Below are 21811 nucleotides of genomic sequence, written 5' to 3'. Positions count from 1 at the left end.
GGACTCTATGGTTTCCCTCATTGAGAATAATTAGCACAGGTTTAGGCTAGTCACAGCAGAGGATCACAAGAGCCCAGTAGCTATGCCCTTATGAATGCATAAGATGATGCTAAGTAAAATGAACTTCATGTTATGGAAACAGCTGCTATATCACTGTTGTAATTACTTTCAACATGCCATGTGAAATATTAGCTCCGTTTGTTGATGATCCTCTTGTATACCCTTCCTGTGGTTGTACCCACACTATCACTATATCTCATTTGAGTACCCTGGATACTGTATACTGGTATTAGAACTAGGGAAGTGAAAGGGACTACCAAAATAGAGAGGCAAAGGATAAAAAGACAAACAACTTCAAAAGCAATACTTGCAAAACCATTTGGTGTAAACCAACTGAACAACTCATGAGGGGAGAGTAAAGGGGGGTGAAAGGGGAATGAGGGAGGAGGTACCAAATAGTACAAGAAATGTACCTATGGCCTAACATATGAAACTGTAAAAAAATAAATTAAAAAAAGAAGAGTTCATCTTCAGAAAAGTGACGAAACAAAATAAAAGGACAAAACTTATGTGTGTATATAGAGACAAATAGATAAAGGTTGGTTAGTTAGTGCTAGGGTTCTGAATATAATGCTCTGGGGCATAGCACCTTGCCAAGCTGAGTACTTTGAACTGAAAGACTCTGCAGTGTTGATGTTCTATACTACTGGTCTCTTGACCCCCTTTCTCCTTGAAGGTGAGTCATAGAGATCAGAATTCCTCACCCTAAAAGGGATTTTTAGGAACTGGGGCTCCTTTGTCCTAAAGCAATTTATAAAACCTGCAATAGTCACATTCTTTTCCTTTTTTCCTGCTGACCCTCATTCTACAAGGATCCTGTCCTGTGGATGATAGGAAGAAATGTCACACTGAGAAACTAAGAAGACTATCAAGAGGCCTGGGAGTATGCCTTAAGTGGTAAAACACCTGTGTAGCAAACATCAGGTCTGGAGTTCAAACCCAAGTGCTACAGAGAAAGAGAGAGAGAGAGAGAGACAGACAGACAGACAGACAGACAGACAGAGAGAGACACAGAGAGACACACAGAGAAAGACAGACAGAGAAAGACACAGAGAGAGAGAGACAGACAGAGAGACAGACAGAGAGAAACACAGAGAGACACACAGAGAGACACACAGAGAGACAGAGAAAGACACAGGTAGACAGAGAGAGAGAGAGAGAGAGAGAGAGAGAGAGAGAGAGAGATCTTTTTAATGTCAGTCCTAGGGCTTGAACACTGTCCCTGAGCTCTTGTGCTCAAGGCTACAACACTACCACTTGAGCCACAGCTCCACTTCCAGCCTTTTTGAGAATCATGGACTTTCCTGCTCCAGTTGGCTTTGAACCATGGATCCTCAGATCTCAACCTCCCAATTAGCTAGGATTACAGGCAACCAAAGAATCCTAGTAGATAGGTCTTTTGGGGTTCCCTCCTCAACCTATTACCAATTGGTCATAGCCTTTCTGTATAATCATATTTCTACACAGCTATCCATTCTTTGTCAAACCAAGAATAAAAATAGTTTTCCTTGGGTGCTGGGGTCTTAATTTCTGAAGGTTCTATGTCATACTGAATGAATTTTTTATGCTTTTTTTTTTCCTGGTTAGCACTCATTCTTACAATGGTTAAGGAGAAGTATTTCACTGCCCTATCATTACAGTAGTAAAACTTTTGACTAAAAATTCCTCTCATATTATCCCCAGGGTAATAAAGATCTGACTTCTGTTTTCAGTTTTTTTAGTCATTGTTAACCTGGTTGGGGAGGTGGGAAGAATACTTTTTGCCTTTGTAAATCTATGTCCTACTTTCTAGCAAATAAAGGGAGGGAAGGGAACTTTCCTGCATCTGCTTCTGCCCAATTGTCTTCAGCTCAGCAATCTTTTCTATATTTTGGAAGCATCTAATGTTTTCTTGCTCTTCAGAGAAGTGTCCTAAAAGAAAGGAATGAGAGAGTGACAAAGAATTTTAGAGACCAGTCTTTAAAGTCACAGATGAGTGCTTTGTGTTTTATTTTAAATTTCTACCAACATGCAAAATTTGTACATATGCATGGTATATGGTGTGAATATATGATATATACATATACATATACATACACATATATATCATATACTGGTCAATTCAGGATAATTAACATTTCCATCTATTTATTATTATTTATTAAAACCAAGTCATTAAGACTAGCCTATAAAAATGTTGTGGCCATTCTTTATAATATACAACAATCATTTTTTAATTAAATTTTATTGACAAGGTGATGTACAGAGGGAGTACAGTTACATAATAAGGTAGTGAGTACATTTTTTGTCTTATTTGTTACACCCTCCTTCATTTTTCTTTCCCTTCCCTAGTTCAGATAAGCATATATACAATATCCAGTGTAACAAAATCATATACAGTGACCACAGGGGGTATGCCAAAGGAAATTCATCTAGTGCATTAAACATAACAACAACAACAAAATCCTCCTGTTTCCATCTCTTGGAGTTCATTTTGCCTAGCCTCATCTTATATAATCATATGTATATAACAACAGTCAAATGATTTGATGTTGTCTGGTTTTTGTTTTGTTTTGCTTTGCTTTTAGATTACTGTTTTTTTCCCTTCTGGTGTGAGGCTGGTGAGAGCCTTACACTTTTATTTTTCATGGCTGACACTCTTCCATGGTTGACATCTCCACTTCCAAAATTTTGCTGGATATTTGGAGATAAAAGTTTGTCAGATTTTTTTGTCTGGGCTGGCTCAGATTCTCAAATCTCAGCTTTCTGAGTAGCTAAAATATAGATATGAGACACTGGCTCCTTTATTTAGTGTTACTCTGACACTTGATTGATAAGTAAAGTGAAACTTAGGTTTTAAGGTCAATGAGAGTATAATAGAGCTCTTAAGACTTACGTCTTAGAGCTAGATGTAGTCTGTAATCCTCATTAATTGGGAGGCTAAAACCAGGAGGATTAAGGGTCAAGGTTAGCCCCGGCAAACATATGATACCCCTGCTCACCCAATAGTTTGAGCACTCTGGTGTGTACCTGTCACCTTAGCTGTGTATGAGGCAGAGATTGCAATGATCATAATTCCAAATCAGCTTGGCAGGAAAGTTCCTGAGACACCTGCCCAGCCAGTAAGTGAGGCTCTATGTTATACTTTTGATGGTGTTACAAAGTTGTGCTTGAGAGATTCTTACAGCAGGGAAGAAAATCTATAGTTTAAATGTGTCAAAGAAATGAAAATGAAATGCTGATTAATTGTGCTAATCAAGACTGCTTGGGTTATAAATTTTTTGTCGCTAGATGAAATGATTTAGAGAATTAAGTTTGTATGTTTTTGTAAGTGTATTCTGGAATTATTATGAGAATATTGCTTTCCTTGATTTTGTATCAGGTCAGGAACTTGGGCAGCGATAGGTGGATACAGAGAAATACAAAGAGAACCTAACATGCCCTTCATATTTATTTTAGATTTGCACTTACCATCGTTTTGTATTCCAGTAGCTGGGGCTAGTGAATTGGTAGAGAAGAGTTATGATGAGGCTAGGGTTTAAATTGCAAAACATTTTAATACCAAAAAAAAAAAGAATATTCTATAATCACATTGATGAAATAAATGGGAGGAGGTATCTGAGAAGGGAAAAAATGTCTTTCCCAAGACATGTATGAGTTTGGAATAGAGGGTAATATTGAATTTCATTTTATTCCAGTTTGATTTGAAGATATAATGGGGAAGGGATTAAGAGATTAAGAAAGAGAACAAAAATAGTAAAGTGTCTTTTGGGTCAATTGATTCTTGGTTTTGGAAATTTAAAAAAATCTATTCATGCAATTAATACATAAGTATATGGATGTTATATTGTCATAGGGAGGGTGAAGCAGACAGAGCACAATTGCTAAGAATGAAAATGTCGACTCCATGTGACACTGCTGAGGCTGACTCTGGTCTATTGACTTTTCCTACAACTGCCTTGATCTGCAGGCAGGCGAACCCTGCCTGGGACTTTGTTAGTGGGTCGTTTAGCCACAAATTTAGTTTATAAAGGTGTCCGGTGGGAGGTCAGATCTGTTTTTGTGGTGGTAAAGCACTTATGTTGGCATGCCTTAATTGTGTTTGCAGTACAATTGAAGGCCATTACAAGAGTGGGAAATCAGGTGAACGATCATAAATAATTGGTCAAATGAGTACAGTACTGCCCAGTCAACAACATTATTTCTGTGGTCATTGGTGTTTAGGGAATGCCCACTGGGTTCTTGGCACAAAGGAAACAAAGGCCACAATTCTGAGGGCATTACAGGGTCTGTTTTCCCTAGGGCTTCATTTGTGCTTTGCTTTGGGACTTCCTGATTCTTTTGTGCCACTGCTTCTGCAACAAACAAACAAACAAAAAACCCCAGAACAAATAAACAAATAAAAACCTCCAAACACCTTACCACTCTGGTCCAGCCTCATGTGTCCTGCTTTAATCTGAGAAGCTTAATCCCTTCACTACTAGTTTAGCTTTAGTGAGGCTGGTTTTGCCCTTGGTCTATGGGAAGCTCAAAGTTCAAGATCACTCTTAGTTATTTCAGTCTCTAATGACTTTTGACTTTCTGTTGGGGGTTTACAGATCACTCTGCATATACTGCCTCTAGTTTTGAGGTGCTGAGGAAATTTCCAATACCAACCAGGTCCTCAAAGCTAATAGCCATCTTCTTTATCTCTGTGTCATATTTCACAGTATGAAATCCTGCTGATGCTACCTTCTAAATACAATCCAAATCGACTTAAATGGCTAGTACATTAGTTATGTCCTTCTTCCCAGGCCTCTGAGTTTACTCTCCTTTTGAAGCTCTTATCACCTTTTTTTTTTTCCTTCCTTTTTGGACTACTAGCATAACCTATATTTTTACTTTTATCTGTTTCCCCTTTGGTCTTCTTTCTTTTGGGCATTGCTGGGGATTGAATCCAAGGCATCACTCATGCTAGGCAAGACTTCTACAACTACATCCCCCAGCCCCACTCTTACCCTCTTATGTAACCTATTCTTCACATAGTGGTCAGAATGAGCATATTTGAATGTATATGTATAAAGAAATAGAGTGAAAACATGATTCAGGGCTTTCATAGCTTTAAAAATACCTTGACTAAAATTCAGACTCAATCTTGGCCTCAAATTCCTACTGGGTTTTGCAGATTGGACTCCTATTTACAGAATCTATCTCTTCCACTCACATGTGTTTATTGCTATACTGTGAACATACCAACTCATACTCCTCAGATAACACTTGGATGATTCCCTTAACCCAGGTCTTTCATGGATGGTCAACCTAACCACTAAAGTCTCTATTCACATGCTACCTCTTTTCAGAAGCCATTTCTACCACACTAATGACACCTAATAGCTTGCCATTTTCCTTACCTTTCTTCTGCTTTAATTGTTCCACAGCATTCATTGGAGTATGCAAAATCCATTGAGGTATAATACACTGTTATATCCCTATAACTTGCAATGGTTCCTATCATGCTGTAACACTCAAAAGATGCCTGGTAAAAATAGATTGAGCACATTACTACTAACATAAAGTTACCATATTGATCATAGGCCAGTTATCTCAGTCTGTATTTTCCAGAAGTGATTTTTTCAATCTTCTGTCCCATGTGATATAGCATGCACTATGACTTTGACATTTCATATACTGAGAGATGAAGCATGTGGCCCTTGTCTTTAATTTGGCTTGCTAACTGTAGAAGTGATATGGTATCACTTCAGAGGCCATGTTATTTTAAGGGCACATAATATAACTTGGTTCTCTTTGGGTAGTTCTCTCTTATAATCCAGGCATCATACAGTTAAGGAAGCTCAAGAAACCACACAGGAAGGCTTGAAAGTATTTGGATATCAAAGTCAGTAGCCAACTGAATGCAAACATGAATGAGGGAAGACTTAGTGATGGTTCCATCCTCCAATCAGTGATTCACCCCACTTACCATACTGTGGACTAGAGATTACCTTTTGTGATTGTGCCTTTCCCAGCTTCCTTCCTTTCAGAATGCATAAGGAAATTAACTGTGATTGTGTGCCACTATGTTTTTGATTTATTATACAGAAACAGCCAGACAAATAAATAATTATACTCCTTTTATTACTGAGGTGTGGATAAGATGGAAGAAGCTAGAGATACCATCTGGAACTGAGATATCAGCTGATTTGGGCAAGTTAGCAAGATCTTGAGTTCTTGATACAGTTGACCTGCCATATTGGCTCTGAGTGAGGAAAAATTAAATGTTGTTGTGTTTAAGTTTTGCTATTCTTGGGTGTTTCTTAGACATTTGCAACAGCTTTATCCTGCCTTAAACATGAACCATCAACAACAAATTAAACACCCACTAGGTGCTACACATTGTGCTTCACACACATTATCTCATTTAATCCTCATTATAACAAATACTGTCATTATTCCTATTTTGCTAAAGGGTAATTAAGCTCAGATAAGGTAATTTAGTTGTATTTCCACAGGGAGACAGCACATTTTGGATTTGAAGGCAAATCAAAATAACTTCAAAACTTGAACACCTTGCATTCATTCTTCTGTCTCCCATGGATCCAGCTCAAGCTTTTTTTCCAGAGACTGGGAAGGAAGTCTATAATGAGACGTGGCAAGTACAAGGCCCTAAATTCATGCCCCAGTACTGGCATAAAAAGGGGGCTGAGGGGATTGCGAATGTGGCTTAGTGGTAGAGAGCATGCCTAGCATGCATGAAGCCCTGGGTTTGATTCCTCAGCACCATATAAACTGAAAAATCCAGAAGTGGCGCTGTGGCTCAAGTGACAGAGTGCTAGCCTTGAGCAAAAAGAAGCCAGGGACAGTGCTCAGACCCTGAGTCCCAAGCCCCAGGACTGGCAAAAGAAAAAACAATAACAACAACAACAATATGAAAAACCAAAAAACAGGCAAGACAAAAACCCAACTACCACCAACAAACTTAAAAGATTTATAAACTTTGGATTAAGTAGTAATTAAGCTGTATAAGACCTCAAATAAATGGTTAAACTGAAAAAAAGAAGAAGCAGAGGCAAGAATCTGATATGTATCTTATGAAAGTAAGAGGAGTAAAGGAAGGGGTTGGTAGGGAAGGGGTGGGTGAGAATGTTGAAAGGAGGGATACTGAACCAGATAGGTTATAGTCATAAATTGCTTTGTTAAATGGCAACTTCTTTGTACAGCTACTTAAATATACTAATAAAAATGTTTAAAAAGAGACAGAGGAATAAATTGCCTGGAAATAGATACTTTGACAGCAGGAAGAGTAGGTCATAGGTGCTAAGATGTACTATGCTTTTTCCTTAGTCATGGTTATGTGAATGAGTAACGCCATCTTCAAGCCAGAAAGCAAAATATAGGACTATGCAAGTAATCTTTTTCAATATAAACATTTATGTTTTCTTTACCACGCATTATTGGAGTTTTCCATGTATTTAAACATGGATATAAAATGTATGTACATGTTTTATACATGTATGTACACACATGTATGCATACCATCTCTCATGGTACTGCATCTGCGGATAACTCAGCAGATAAGTTCAGTTCAAATCTAAAAACAACATGATGCCTGTTTCAGGTTTTGAGGCACAGATGAAGTAAGAATTAGATTTTTTTTTTTTTTGAGAAAGGAAGTAGATTCTGGAAGATACTACAAATAAACCATCCATATTGTTGTAAAAGAGTCACATAATCTGGAGTTAACCCTAGATTAATCCCAGTTAATCCTGAGGGTAAGAACCATTATCCTATTATAGATTAGGAAACCAAGGCACAAAAAGGTTAGATGTTTTTCTAAAGGTCACACAGCAGGGAGTGCTACTTGACTGCAACAGAAGGGTAAACAGTACTCTATTATTTGCTTTGCAGTACAAATGAATTTGTTGTATCTATTTACATTTTATTTATTGTATTTTGTACCAGAAAACATTGGAGATGATATTTTAATTGCAGTAAAGATAGAAGGGCAGAGATGTTCTTGCCATTACTTTGAAAGGGAAGTAAAATCTCTCTGACTATGATTTAGTCAAATGAAATCTACATGGCAAGGCTATCCCAGTGTTCGAAAGTTGCAAATTACATAGAAGAGGTACAAGGAGTATCAAAGAGAATTATGAAATGAAATATTAAAAAAGAGAAAAGACCAGACAGCTTTCTGGGAGGGAAATTTTTTTATTTGCTATACCTAATTAGAAGTCTCTGAAGCAAGAACTGAGAGTTGGGTGGCAGAGGGGATGTCAAAGAAGACTAGACTTCATAGTAAATGAGAGTTATAAAACCTCTCTCTCCTGGAAAGAACTACAGATTAACTCTTTAGATACCCTGCCACCTTTTTTCAATCTCAGCTTTTGTGTGTTGATCCTGAGGTGTAAATGCTTTGCGTTGACTTGGTTTACCTTTGGCTAGGATAGGCAATTTTCCTGTTACTTTTTTTTTTTTTTGGCCAGGCCTGGGGCTTGCACTCAAGGCCTGAGCACTGTCCCTGGTTTCTTTTTTTTTTTTTTAATTTTTTTTTTCTCAAATTTTTATTTTCAAACTGACGTACAGAGAGGTTACAGTATCATACGTTGGGCATTGGATACATTTCTTGTACTGTTTGTTGCCTTGTCCCTGGTTTCTTTTTGCTCAAGGCTAGCACTCTGCCACTTGAGCCACAGCGCCACTTGCGGCTTTTTCTATTTATGTGATGCTTACGAATCGAACCCAGGGCTTCATGTATATGAGGCGAGCACTTTACCCACTAGGCTATCTCCCCAGCCCATCCTGTTACCTTATAATAAGGTCTCTGATGAGCGCCTCAGCTTCTACCTCCGACCCGTTTCATTGCCATAAAGCATGCATTATTTTTCCACAAACTCATGAGTGCCCTCAATATTTTTTTTGGGGGGGTGGGCTCATTGTGATAGAACAAGTATGAGATGATTTTGGAAAACATGGAGTGTACATATGTGTACCTGTGTGTGTATGTGTGTGCATGTGTGTGTGTGTGTTTATTTAGGGGATTATTTTGACAAGAAATTACATAGAGAACAAGCATCACTGTTGGCACACTAAGGTTAAATGGACTGACTCTCTTTATTACATGTTCTGCTTCTCCTGGGCTCTAATATGTGTCAAGGCATTAATGGGCTCAATCAGTTGTTGAAGAGACAATAAAGAATACATATAGCTCAAGCTCACAGAGAAAATGTTTTTGGACTGACCACTACTGCAGTATATAATTGGTAAAAATATCCTGCAAAAATTTTTAATTTTTCCATTACTTGGCCTTAAATCAAGGTCAACAATAGTCCAAAGGGGGGAAGAAAAAAAAGCTGGTAGAAAATTGCTGAGTACAAATTACCTAAAGCACTGGAATAAATTTGGAGAAAACTCTGGCTAAATCCTTCTGTAGTGAAAAATGTTTAGGACCACACTTGTTTTTCAAACTTGGTTTTCTATAAAGGAAAGTAAGTTGCAGGTTTTCGAACTCTACAATTTGGAGCATTTAGGGATTTATGGGCTTCTAAAGCACATAAGATTATGAAAGCACATTTACAAACACCATAAGGCCCTAAAGGAGTATCAAGCATGAAAGTCATTCACTACACTTCTCTTCAAACAAATCTGTATCCTGAACAGTTCCATGTTATGGTCCTCTAGTGGGCCTCCACCAGGGATTGTGCAAACTATTTTGCCAGATTTCCTGATCTCTTTTATATATTTTCAGCTTGTGATGTGTATTTGTTGACTATAGACCATGAAAGAGGCCTTAACTATCAAAACATTATTTCTGCCTTCAATGACTATTCAGTTCTTTAAAATAACACATCCATCAAAACTGGGTGGTATCACAAATTACCCCCAAAATTAACAACATGAAACAAGCATTTATTATCTCTCAGTTGTTGTGGCACAGGAGTCAAGACACTACTGATATTCACAGTGTGGGATTTGGGGTCTCTCAGGGAGTCAGATTCAGAGTAGACTTGGCTTTGAGAATCTGCTTCCTTGTCTTTTACAAGGTTTCTGTCAGGCCTCAATTCCTTACTGCCAGTGGGCTGTAAAACTCAGTTTCTCAACCCATGGGCCTCTCCACAGACACCTTGCTCCTTGTAGAGCAAACCCTCATCTCTGTAGCAGCATAGCATCACTTCTGCAGTACCATGTGGCAGAGAATACAGACGCTCCTTGATGTATACAGAGGTTAAGTCCGTGATATACCCATTACCACATTGAAAATATTATTAAGTCAAAAAATGTGTTGAATATACATTAACATATTATGGTCTAGTTTACCTTAAATATGTGCTCAGAACACTGACATTTTCCAACAGTGTTGTCAAATCATCTTATCGATGGGCTATTTTAAAATAAACTGTGGCATGTTTCATGTAACTGATAGACTTACCTGTATCTATAAAACACTAGCAACACCATACACCATAGAATATCATCAGTTGTTTACACTTACGATCCTAATGGAGTAGCTGCTTGGGAGCTATGATATATCACCAGCTGGAAAAGATCACTGGAAAAGATGAAAATTCACAATGTGGAGTTTTATTTCTATTGAATATGCACTGCTTTTGCATCAGTAAGGTTGACAAAGGCAAAATGTTATAAAATCACCAGCCAAACTATTTTAAGTCAGGGACTAAAGATCAGAAGGTGGGGATTATTAAAGGCCATCTTAGAGGCTAGCTACTGAACAGATGTTTCTGGATATGCCTTGTCTTAGATAATATCACTACCACCATCCAATTTCTTCTTGTAAAATCTTTGGATTCACTTTCTGAATGCCAACTTCAATACATCAATACAATCTTTTCAATACTGTCAGTCACCAAGTTATAGAGTATACCAGTTTCATATCTTTCAGTTTGTGTTCTCATCTGATTGTGATTGCTTTAGTTCTAAGTCCTAGCATCCTTTGCAAAGAGGTTTTCTTTCCACACTTTTTGTAAGCATCAATTAGCTGTGTAAGGGGGGGGGGTGTTCATTCTGACATGCTTATATACATACATGCATACATGCATACATACATACATACATACATACATACATACTATGTACCTTGATCAGATGGTATCTTCTTTGTCATCTCTTTCATCATATTCCCCTTCCTAAACCAATCACAATAAGCTTCATTGTCTCATTTTCCCACATGTACATAAGTATTTCACCCATATTCACTTTCTTTCAACCTCTCCACTATACTTCCTACCTCCCATTAGTAGCCACACAACCGGAACAGTTATACATTTTTATCATTAACTGGTCCTTTTGTTTTTGTTGTGGGGCTAGAACTTAGGGCCTGGACACTGTCCCTGAACTCTTTTTGCTTAAGGCTAGTGTTCTATCACTTTGAGCCATAGTGCCACTTCCAGTTTCCTGGTGCCTAAGTGGAGATAAGAGTTTCATGGAATTCCTGCCTTGGTTGGCTCTGAAACATGATCCTCAGATCTCAGTCTCCTGAGTAGCTAGGATTACAAGTGTGAGCCACCAGCACTTAGCCCAATCAACTGTTTTTAAAGTGTGTGTTAATTGTTCAAAGGGCTTTCACTATGTTATATCTCTTTTGCACATATGGTAATTCATTCAGATTAAATACCTTACTCATTCTCACTTTCTCCATTTATACACCCATTCTTAGCTTTCAGTGAGTTTTGTTAAGCCATCTTCACACAGAGATGCAATGTATTTCAGTGTTGTTCACCCTCTAATATTCTTTTCCTCTTCTCATTCCTTCCAATCCCTTCAAACAAGCCCACAACTACAAACATGTTCTCTATACTCATATATACACATGATCGTGCATGTATTTACATATTGTTATCTGTAAGGGCTAGTATCCATATGTGAGAGAAAACATGCAACCTTGAACTTGCAAAGACATTTCAATGGATGTCTCTCCTTTTGTTTCTTTTCATATGTATATATATATGTGTGTGTGTATATATGCATATATATACATATATATGTTAAACAATAAGGAATCAGCCATTTTTCGGAACCCCCTTCAGCAGACATTTAGCTAGCCCAGGCTGCTACAACAAAATTTTATACAATGGGTTGCTTGACCAACAGGGTATTTTTATTTTCTCGTAATTTCAGAGGCTAAGCTGATTGCCGGTGGCTCATACCTGTAATCCTAGCAATTTAAGAGGTTGAGATCTGAGGATCAAGACTTGAACTCCAACTGGGAAGAAAAGGATGTGAGGATTCTTATCTCAAATTAACTACCAAATCAACCAACCAACCAACCAAACAAACAAACAAAAACCACACCAGAAGTAGAGCTATGGCTCAAGTAGTAGAGCATTAGCCTTGAGCATAAAAGCCCATGGGACAGCACGCAGGCCCTGAATTCAAGCTTGCACACACACATAATTCCAGAGACTAGAAATCTATGATCAGAGTGCCAACCTGATCAAATTCTGTTGAAGTGTTTTTCCTGGCTTGTAGATGGACACCACCTTGCTTTGTGCTTGCATGTGTGCATCTAGAAAGAAACAGAGCTCTAGGGTTTCTCCTTCTTCTTCTTGTAAAGATAGTAGTTCCACAATAAGGCTCTCACCCTCAATTATTTTTTTACCAAAACCTAATTATCTACAAATCATACTGGAAATTAGAGCTTAAACATATAAATTAAAAGGGAAGGAGACACGACTCAGTCCATGTAGACATTCAAAATGGTTCAATCTAATCTTTACTTACAAAACTAGGACATATTCATCCAGTAACTTAAAGACAATACAAAAGGATAAAAATAAAAATCACAATTCTCCCACCTGGAGATGTAGAATAATTACATTTTTAATGTGTAAATGCATCTGAAGAGTGGGCTTATACCATGTTTCTGAGTTTGTGTTTGCTTGTTTGTTGTGAGACAAGGTCTTGCTGTGTAGTCCAGCCTAGTATTGAAATCTCCATCCTTTTGCCTCAACTTTCCCAAGAGTTGAGATTATGTGCATGTGCTATCACACCTAGATTTTTAAAAATATTTAATGCTAGGGCAATTTTTTGTGTGTCCGTGAATGTTTTTATAACCATGTTAAACAACATTTTAATTTTAAGATGTAAATATTTTTACATTTTAAATATTTGATTTAACCATTACTCTTTTTTTGGACATAAAAGTGGTTTTTAATCTTTCAGGAATAAAATTGTAGGAAGGAAGAAAGTAGAGCATATGCTTTTGTCTATATCTATTCTTTTAGTGTCATCATAAAACAGAATTATTATATCAAAGCGCATGAATTTTTCAATATTAGCATTGTAAAATTTTTCTTACAATATCATAAGCACTTTTTCAGAAATTTACTAATTTCTATTTTACCACCTTTTTACTTTAGTAATTTGTTAGGCAAAGTAATTTTTCTAATTATTTAGTTAACTTCCTCATTCATCTCCTTCTTGGGTCATATCGCACTTTAATCAAACTTCACAGAGCCTTTAGATTTTTTTTCTCTAAAATTTAAACTTGATCATATCACTTTCTGACTAAAACTAATCATTTGTTTCACATGGCTTATCATATCAAGGGACTGTTTCATCAGCTCTTCCATTATCTGGCTTTTACATACAGTTCAGTTTCATTTTTAATTGTTCTTCTATATTCTTGCCAGTAACACTCAATCACTTGGTTTCTTTTTAAAACTTTTATACAGTTAAAAAGTTTTTATTATCATTAAGGAGGTGCACAAAGGAGTTGCCATTCAACATAGCAGTTTATGAATTCAATTTGTCTTGATCAGTGTCACTCTTTGAAATGTTCCACTTACAGTTTCTAAACTGCCTGTTTTACCCTTTTTAAAAAAGTTATTTCTTTCGGCTGAGACTGTGGCTTAGTGGAAGAGTGCTTGCCTAGCATGCATGAAGCCCTGGGTTCGATTCCTCAGCACCATATAAACAGAAAAAGCCAGAAGTGGTGCTGTGGCTCAAGTGGTAGAGTGCTAGCCTTGAGCAAGAAGAAGCCAGGGACAGTGCTCAGGCCCTGAGTCCAAACCCCAGGACTCTGGATATATCTCTATCTATCTCTATCTATCTATCTATCTATCTATCTATCTATCTATCTATCTATCTATCTATCTATCTATCTATCTATCTATCTATCTATCTATTATGTTTATGTAGTACTGAGGAGTTGAACCCAGACCCTCACACATGCTAGGCAATCACTCTACCAGCTAAGCCATATTCCCAGCCCTGTTTCATCCTTTGTGTCTTATGTCCTGTTTCTCTTGTTCTGAATGCTTCTGTCCACTCGGTTCACCGTATTTAGTCTGTTCAGAGACAAGGTAAGAGATAGATGGGATGTTCCATTCTCAGAAATGGGAGTGTCACTGTCGTCAGCATCATACTTAGTCTTCCTAACAGTTTCCCCATGGAAATATGTTCCAGCTCTTCACACACTATTCTTTGTAAGGCCCTGGGAAGCATGATATCTCTTCTGACAATAATTTCTTGCAAGTAGCTTTTATAGCATTTCTGTTGATTTTCCTTGGCTATAGTGGTGTCTGTTTTCCCTGCAGAATGTCAAAGGATATCCTCCAGTCCCAACTGCCTGATTCTGTCTTCCCAAGCATTTCTTGAAAACACTCTGAGCACTATAAAACTTGCATTTTGATGTCTAGCATTGGTATTGTATTGTCACTTTATGACAGATCTAATATATGAGTATCATTTGCATTCCTTTTGTTAAGCATTGTGTGTCAAAAGTGCTTTTGAGGACACAAAATAAATTGGCAGTACACACAGAATGACAGGTAGAGTGGCAAAAATATGTACTATAGAACACTCTTAAGTAAGGGTTGAATGGCAAAATGAAATAGGAACTCACATCCATTGGCTAGAGCATATAGTATGCCCTGTAGTACTGCTTATTAGCTACATGCCTAAAAAAAACATTCAGGATATAGAAACTTTATTTATAGCAGATTTTCCCCCCTTTTTGCAGGTCCTAGGACTTGAACTCAGGGTCTGGGCTCTGTTCCTGAGCTTCTTTTGCTCAAAGCTAATTAGTGATCTACCACTTGAGCCACAGATCTACACCTGGCTCTTTTTCCCCCCCAGTTTATTGGAAATAAAGTCTTATGGACTTTCCTGCCCTTGCTGGCTTCAAGTCGCTATCCTCAGATCTCAGCCTCCTGAGTAGTTTGGATTACAGGGATGAGCCACCAGCACTCAGCTTATAGTATGCCTTAAAAGATGATTATTATATGTATTTACATATATTTAAAGAAAACATTGTAGAGAAATGCTTCCTCAAAAGTCAGGACTGAAGGGAGCATTTTCCAACATGGTACATTTAATATAAACCAAGTTCTAACTGTATTACACCTGATCATGTATCACCTCCTTTTTGATGGCACTACCTCTCTGCCTCCTTTTATACAACTGTTTTTATTTACGATATGACGAAGACTTTATGATAAATTACAAATATACTCACCATGACCAAACTGCTTGAATTAAGGCATCAGAGTTGGTGGGGTCTTAGAAATCATTTTGTTCAACTTTCTACTTGGCAGAGAAAGTGGTAGGTCACATGTAGGCCAGGATGGCTTCTATCATTAAAACAGCTTTCTTCATGTTGTATAGAACATTTATCCTGTTGATCCAAGTTTCCTTCACAGGATAAATTCTAACCTTTTGTCACAAAATAGACTTGGACATATTTGAGCACAGCCGCATATCTTGTCTTCCTCTTCATTTTTTTTTTGAAGTAATGTGCCTCATGTATGGTTTGATGGCTCAAACAGCAGAAGCCAGTGACAACAGAATGGGGGATTATTATCCCTTTCATTTCACTTTCCTATTCAGATTAGATTACGAGTTTGTCAGCTGAAACTGGAGTATTTGGGAGTCCTTTGGCTGCAAGTACCAAAAACCTAGTTCCAATCAACTAAAATAAGAAAAGGCTTAGTAACTGGCAAATCAAAGATATCTTCAGGCCAAACTGGATTGTGGGATGTGGCACCAAGTAGACTATATTCCTCTCTACTCTACATGCCCATAGTTGACTTAATTCCTAGGTGGGCAAGAGATTCAGCTGTCCCACACTGGTATCATTATAGATCATTACAGAGAAAGAGCAACTACCATTTTTACTCTCTTTCATAAAGCACCTGAGGAAAATGTCAGCATGGGTCATGTACCCCTCCAAACCAATGCTCATAGCCAAGTAACAAGGAGTACTTTAGTGAAGTGCTTTGCTTTCTGTGACTGCCCTTGTCTTCCCACCCACTTTGGCAATAACAAATGTGGTCAGGCTATTGCAGCCACTTGGATTGAGGAGAGTTTCTATTGGAATAGGGCCAGGGTTGCCTATTCAATATGAAGTGATCCTGGGATGAGAAACAAATGTCTGTCAAGTTACTTAATAGACCATTCTCAGATGTTTATGACTCAAACGAAGTCCAAAATAAAGAAATTATAAGGCTGGACAAAAAAAAAAAAGGAAGCCATGGTCACACGAGCTATGTTTATATAATATACAGGTGGTGTGCGTGTGTGTGTGTGTGCACGCACGTGCATGCACGCACGCACGTGTGCCATTCTGGAGGCTTAAACTGAGGCCTGGGAACTGCCTGACCTTTTCTGCTCAAGGCTAGTGCTCTACCATTTCCAGTATTTTTGGTGGTTGAATGAAGATCAGAGTCTTAACAACTTTGCTGCCTGGGCTAGCTTTGAACTGAGTTCTTAATCTTCAGATCTCAGCCCCCTGAGTCTCTAGGATTACAGGCATGAGCTACTCACCCTCAGCTAATATGCAGGTAATTCTTAATTCAGAGTAGCTCTTATGGGGCCAGATGAGGTGACATATACTTGTAATGTCAACTATGTGGGAGGATGTAATTAGCAGGATCATGGTTTCCCCCCCCCCCCCCGGGAAAAACATGAGACTCTAACTGAAAAATAACTGAAGCAAAAAAGGGATGAGTGCATGGATTAAGTACTAGAGCACCTGCCTAGTAAGCACAAGGCCCTGAGTTCAAAACCCTGTAACCATCAATAAAAAAAAAATTAGCCCTAGTTGGGTGCTGGTGACTCACACCTGTAATCCTACCTACACAGGAAGCTGAGATCTAAGCATCAGAATTCAAACTAGCCTATGCAGTAAAGCTTGCAAGACTCATCTCCAATTAACCACCAAGAAGTAAAGGTGTAGCTCACATGGTAGAGCATTAGCCTTGAGCAAAAAAGTTCAGGGACAGCATCCAGTCCCTGAGTTGAATCCATAGGACCAGCACACAATAAATAAATAATAGTAGCCATAATGCTACATTATACAGTATTAGAACTCAAACTCTATTTTATTAAGCAGCTGCCTACAATATGCTTAAGTTAGCATTTTCTTGAAAAAGTAATTCTTTCTTCAGGCACATAATATATTGGTTTATAGTCATAATGTTCCTTTGCTTGTATGTTCGAGTTGTAGGCTTCATTGCTTGAAGCCTGGTCATACATTCTGTTCCATTTCTAAATCTATTCTGATTTGGAAGATTCTTTGTTGTGAGACTCTTCCTTATGATATTTAAAAAATACATGGAGAGATAGAGGCTGAGCTAGATTAACGTTGTACAAATCTGATTAACATCATCTGCTCTGTTTCAAAGGTCAGGTGCACTCAACGAATTTACTTTGAAATTATTTTGTTTATTTTGTGGGCATATATATCATGAGCCTTCTAAAGGTCAAAAGTAGAGTTTGTTCTTGGATTCTAAAGCAATCTGATTTCCATTTACAGTATGCTTTGGTGACCCTAAATTTAGAACCAGGCCCAGTTAAGTCATACTTCCAGTTTGTGTTTAGTTTAATTTTCTCTAGAAGAAAATAGCTACTAGATTAAGGAAGTGCTGAATGAAATACATTTGTTTTTCCTAAAATTACTTTTATTTTTGAATAGGTTGAAAATAGGTTCATGAATGACACCTGAGCTCTGAATCATGGTTCCATTCCTATTTTGCTTTATAAGACATAGTTAGCTCATTTCTTACCTAGAAATTGGAGAAAAGGTCCAAAAAACTAGCACTATTGGGTTTTAATAACACTTACCTGGTAGGGGTCCAGAGGCTTTATTAATTAATGTTTACAAAATCACTCGTGTGCTTCATAGAGAAGAGGCTCTAATAAATTAAACAGTGTTCTTTTCTATTAAAAAATCAAGGGGCTACTTATATGCATGAAATATTTTTCATTAATTATTTTAAATGTTTTTCCCTTTACTGTATGTACTTTACCAAGATAAAAAGGAAATCTCTCAGAGTATTTTGTATTCATGTTCATTAACATTCCAGTGGAATAATAAACCTCGAAACGATTCATGTATGAATCAGTGAGGCATGGCTAATTACAGTTTTCAGCCACATAGCCAATAACATTCACCATGAAATGTGGTACCTCTTAAATACATCGCTCTGAATTTTTGTTGGGGGAGAGTGGTTAGAAAATAGGGAGGTTGCAAATTGCAGTTTTTAAATGTCTAAATATTTTAGGGACTTGTACATTATAAATACTTTCAGGCGAGTATTTATCACAACCATGACATTCTGTTATCAAAACAGAAGAGCCCCCCACAGATTTGCCTTAAAAACAAAACAGAAACATCACAACTCCTGAGAATGTTCTATAGGGAAGCAAAAGAAACTCCTTGTAGCATTCAAAACTATGATTTACCATAAAATTCTTAAAATACATTTTATGTTGAATTTTAAAAGTAAATTTCCTACTGTTTGTAAATTTGACCCTATAGTTTGATTCCAGTTCTCAAGCATATTTAGAAGACAAAAACAATCTGTAAATAGAGGCACAGTAAAAGTTAGCTGTCATGATTAAAACACTAAAATTTAGAACAATTTTGTAGTGGACAGTCAGAATGTCTTCATTACTTTGATATGAAAAAAAAATTTCCTTTAATACCGAATTGCTGAATACCCAAATAATACATTAATAGAACATTGATATCTACATTAAAAATTCCTTAACTTGTGCTATCTCAAGAGCATTGGTGATACATCTAGAAGTTTAGAATGGCATAAAAGAACTGCTACCAATGCCATCTCATGCTTCTAACCATTGTTTGCAATTATGTAGGCATGTTCCAGGAAGTTTCTATACAAGTGTAGCACAGATCCACAATCCTTTATCTCTGGCATCCAAAAATTTCTGAAAACTCAAAGGTTGGCCTGTGAGGAAGCTACTCTAATGTTTATATATCTCCATATATAGTTGTAGATGTAGTAATATATTTGTTGGCAGGATGCTCTCTTGATTCTACTAGAAGTATTGTGTTAGATGGCATTTGTATCTATCTTTCTACAACCCATAAAATTACTAATTTCTAAAACTTTACTTGTGCTAAAAATTTTAGATGAATGATTATGGGCATCAATAATTATGTGTGTATTACACATGTGTGTATGTGTGTGTGCATGTGTAACACAAATAGATTGTACTACATATACTATCTGGTAAATACATTTATGGAATGGAATGCTTTGACATTTTTGCTTAATATCTTACCAAGTCCTACAAATTCTACATAATCTGTCCTCTGTTTACCTTGGACCTTGTCTCCAGTTAATTTTCTTCTCAGCTACACAGACCTCCTGATTATTCTTCCACCATGCCAAGCTTGTTTGTACTTTAAGACTTCACACACTTAAAGTTTCACTTTAAGACTTGCCTAGAACATTTTCCCATAGTTTTCCTTATTTGCTTGTCCAATTACCTCATTAAATGTCAATCCTTCAAAAGAGTCTTTTTTTATATGGAATATCTTCTAGTTCCTTATTCTGCTCTTTCAGTTGAGCCTTTATCAACACTTATAATTTATTTATAAATTTGTATATTAATGTATGTTGTGTTTTCTCTACTCTTTTCTCCATTCACAAGCATGAGATTTCTTAAAGATAACTCATGACTTTATCCCCATACCCTAAGCAATGGCCAAAGTAAATAAATGTTTATTGAATGACTTTCTTCCTTTTATATAGAGCAATGGATTGTATAGTTTCAAGGCTTCTAGTTAACTAGATGGCAAGCCAAGAAATATGCTTCTGAAACCTTCATGAGCTGACCCTCAGAATTCTTCCAGCCTCTTTTGCTGCTACCCTACTTCCACTCTTTGTTGTAGATTGATGAATCTATACTGTCTGAACTTGGCTTATAAGCCTGGGTTACTCTTTCTTCTTCATCAAGAGTTACAGAATCAATTCATTCTGACATTGATTCACTGCGTTTCCAGTTTACCTGTTTACATGCTTATGGTTAGTAGTGCTGTAGTCACCATAGTACAACTCCAGAGACCACCTCTTACTTAGTAAATCACAACCCTAGCACAGTAATTGGCACAGAGTAGGCCTCAACTTATGAGAAACTGAACTGAGTTAAAATCGCATACTGATCTACATTAAGTTGTCTACTAAAGAAATATAGTTTTTTAATTTTTAGGAAATGCTTTTAATGGGTCTCATCTTCTAGAATGATGAAGTGCCTTTAAAGTGCGGTGAAACCAGGACAGTGTGTTTAGAGGCATAATATATTGAAAGGGAGTGATGGAAAATCATAGCTTATCTCTGAGCTACCCTAGTGAGATCACAGCTTGGCCACTGAGATTAGTTTTATGTACCTTATGTTCTAGGTAACTGGAAGATGATTGCAAAAGATGGCAGTAAGAAGGATTAAGTGTGATTATTTATGAGGCATAGTTAAAAGGAGACAGCATGCATATGTTCCCTAACTATGGGGAATAGACGGATCTCTAACTATCTGATGAACAAATCTACCCAAGGAAGACATTTAACACAGAACAACAAAGGGGTAAATAAGATGAGAGAGGAACAAAGAGAGACCAGGGAAATTTAGAATTTCTTTTAGCATATCACAAGATGGATCTTGCTTTTATTAGCAAGCAGAATTTTCCAACCAAAGCCAAAAACCTCAACAATTGCAGGCTGAGAAATCTGTAAGCATTTAGATACAGGAATTCCTTAACTCTTCTATACTTTGCATTAGAAAAAAACAAAAACCAATACATTGCTTTTCCTTTTTCTAATACAAAAAAAATTCTATCAGATAATGATTTTTCTTTTTCAAGTAAATTTCCTCAAGATGTCTATCTGCAAATGTAGCTTATGAACTGTAACATATGGCTGAGATGAATTATGCAGAAGGCCACTCTTTGGCCAATGATGCCATTCTAGTTTTGAAGTGGTTTGTGCGGTAAAGAGTCCCATGCATGTCCTGTGGACTTGGGGAGGAGGCTACATGGATATTAACTCAAGCAGAACCACCATGTTTTCTTTTTTTTATTTTTTGAGCCATGTTTTCATACATAAGGTCGTTCGTACATCTTGTGATATGGCAGGTTATTGTGAGGCTACCTGTGGCAATTTGCATTATGACTTAGTAGAGACATTATATGCAGTGTGTGAAGCTCTTTTAATTCTCTGCTTTCTGGTTTATTGTGCCATGCTGGCCAGGATAGCATTGTTCACTGACATATATTTATTGGGTACCTACTTTGGGAAAATGTAAAAACTAAGCTCTTGTTTCCATGGAGTGTACTTTTCATCTGGAAGAAGCAGGTGATAATCAGAAAAACACAAATGGTGACTCTAAGAAAGAAAAGCCATTAGCTATGAAGTGGCACAACTTTAAGTTTTCACGTATTTTCCTTCTTAGGTCTAAGATTACTTAGATCTTTCTCAAAAAATTCTAAGCCCTTTACTTATGCTTCTTCAAGGTCATGGACTAAAGACATTGTCTA

This window comes from Perognathus longimembris, chromosome 10 (genome assembly GCF_023159225.1).
Source record: "Perognathus longimembris pacificus isolate PPM17 chromosome 10, ASM2315922v1, whole genome shotgun sequence".
NCBI classification, from domain to species: domain Eukaryota; kingdom Metazoa; phylum Chordata; class Mammalia; order Rodentia; family Heteromyidae; genus Perognathus; species Perognathus longimembris.
The sequence above is the reverse complement of the archived record's forward strand: the minus strand, read 5'-3'. Positions refer to the sequence as shown.